The following is a 2,832-nucleotide window of genomic DNA, read 5'->3' on the forward strand; positions in this document are numbered from 1 at the left end:
CTCCCTTTTTGCCTTTTTCTCTCCTTCATCGCTTTCCTCGTCTTCCCTCTGCCTTTACCTGTACCGTCCTGTTCGTACTTCTTTCTTTCTTTCTAACCTCTTCATCCTTCTCTGGTGTACGTTTACTCGTTCGTTCTTCCGTTTTCTTTTCTCTTTTGTCTTCTCTTTCGTTCTTTCTGTCCACTTTGAGCGGCCTCCCGCTTCGACTCCGACAGCGGTCCACCTTATTTGACCCTTTCCCCCTATACGCATCCAAAGGACTCTCCGATTCCTCTTTTATTTTATCCTCTTACTTTACTTACTCTCAGTTTCTTTCTTTCCTCTTCAGCATTTCTTCGTCTCTTTCTTTTTATCCGCTTCTCCTGGCCCTTTCTCTTCTTTTTCACATCTTAGATTGCTCTGTCGGCAATCGCGGCTTGCTACTTGGAATTGTCCGAAAAACAGATTACAACAGGAAGAAAGAACGAGTGGGAAGGGAGAAGAAACGATGAGCAACATTTTTCATTCCTCTTCGTTTCTTTGTTTCATTTTTTTTTTTAATTTTTTTTTTGGCTCTTGTTATCTTTGATTTTATTATGACATAATGTTTGTATATCGAAATTTATCGGATTTTCTATATATCCTTTTACACATTCTTTGAGCTATCTCTTTTGCAAAATTTTTCATACTCCATCGATAACATTCTTAACATCGACGAAAAAAGATATACATATTTAATATTTTATTTCGATCATTTTTTATGCAAATTTGGCATATTTATACATTTTAGAGATACATTTTTTGAAAGATATTAGCGTAGTTTAATAAGATACTGACAAATTGAAATGATTTGCCGGAAACCAGAAATGTAAAGAAATCTCAGTACGGCACTGGGCAATCCGAAGCTTCTCAAACGAGAAAAGCACACACGACGCCCATTCAGCTAACCCTTTCAGGCTCTCTCTCACCCTTCCGGTACCTGTAAGTTTTCTACCAACCCACCCATCACGTCATCCTCCTCATGCGTCACCTTCCTCCTTCTTGCACCTTTAGGTCTCTAGCTGTGCTTCGACCTCCGGTAAAAATCTCTTTTACGCGCCCAACCGAGGAACTCTGTCTCAGACGATTCTATGCTTTTCTTACGACCACCATTTAAATTTCCACATGGCTTTACAGAGTATAATTCGAATTTTTTATCTTTCTCAACATTTTCGTTCACCCTTCTTTTCGTCGACCTTCGTTTTTTCTACGCAGCAGTTACGAAACTTTCGTTAACACGACCGCGAAAAAATTTTTGATTCTTTCTCTCTTTCTTTTTTGTCTTTCTTTAAAGAAATTTTAAACTCTTGGAAAAGTTGAGTTTGAAGAAATAAAATGGATCGAAAACATATCGGCTTTATACATTTTCCACAACTATGAGACTATAAATCTAAATATTATACGAATTACACAGAATTACATTTCACTTTTTTTTCTTTTATTAAACTATTTTTAAATAAATTCAAAAAGAAAAGTAAATGTATATTTATGAATCGTATACTTATAATTAAAAATGAAATATATTAGAAATCATTTTTGTTTCATTAACTCTTTTATCTCTTATTTAACAAATACAAAAATTTGTTTATAATTATTCTATAGTTATAAAATATATTTAATTACAACAGATATGAATATTTTTTAACTGTAAATTATAATGAAAATCTAAGAAACAAGAAAACAAATATCTTATTATGTTTATTTTCTAAAATCATTAACAGAATTTTTGTTATAAATAACAAGTAGAGTAAAGTATATCGAACGGAGAATCTTATCACTTTAGCCCTTCGATTGATTCATGAATTTGTTGCTTTCGTAAATTAAAAAAAAACAGAAATTAATTTGGAAAATTGTCATTACGACTAAATAAAACTTTCATTAAAAATATCAAAACATTTTGAAATCCATGCATTTATTGTGTGTTTCGAACAAGCTAAAAATCAAAGAAAAAATTCATATTCAAAGAGAAAATTTTTTGGCGGGAAATATTTTATTTTTTAAATGAAAATTTTTATTTTTTAAATAGTTGAAATAATAATAAAATGATTAAATGGAAATAAAAAAAATTATTTTAAAGTGTGTATATATATGTATAATATTAAAATATTTTACAGAAAAATAATATTTTTAAAAGAGTTTACCTATTAATCTATTTATTACATTTATGACTGATATTGACATGCAAAAATCAAACGTCAATAAGATTGGTATATTAGAGTTGCTCAATAATTAACATTTAGTAAAGAAGTGAAATCTCCTTATCAACAGTATTTCAAATAAATCTTTATAATAATCCGAAAAGAAACATTGATCAGTTTTTATCTCGTTCATTTCTTGAATTCTTTTAAAGCTAAAAAAAAAACATATACTATATTATATTATTCATATAATTCAAGCCTAAATTACATAACGTTCCAAAAGTAAATGACAAAATATATTATAACTATACCATATATACTCTTTTAAAGGTGTTAGAAATTATGTATCTAAGTATCGAGTGTCCATCATCACGATTATGGATTATCAATTAAATAATAAAAGCAATGTTATCAATGTCGAAACGGAAATGATCCCGATCAGGCCATAAACATGGCTTCTAAAGTCTTTTGAAGTACCGACAAGGATTTGTTAGTGAAAGACCGAGCGGAAACGGTCAAAGGCGTGTCACCGTTATCGCCAGATGACTTTATGTAGTGGTATTATGCCTCGCGAGCTGCGAATCTTTCAAAGAAACTTCTAAGGGACCGCTCGGCCGGCAGCTACATCGACCGTCGGTCGTCGACCGTCACGATCGCTGCGACTGTCGACCGCCGA

General features: G+C 31.7%; 1 protein-coding gene across 3 annotated transcripts in view; it reads right to left on the reverse strand.

The window, feature by feature from the left end:
• LOC102679552 (axin) overlaps positions 1 to 2,832 on the reverse strand; it is a 26,475-nt gene that overhangs the window by 9,328 nt on the left and 14,315 nt on the right. The window lies entirely within an intron of this gene.

The sequence above is a fragment of the Apis dorsata genome, unplaced genomic scaffold (assembly GCF_000469605.1).
Source record: "Apis dorsata unplaced genomic scaffold, Apis dorsata 1.3 scaffold_437, whole genome shotgun sequence".
NCBI classification, from domain to species: domain Eukaryota; kingdom Metazoa; phylum Arthropoda; class Insecta; order Hymenoptera; family Apidae; genus Apis; species Apis dorsata.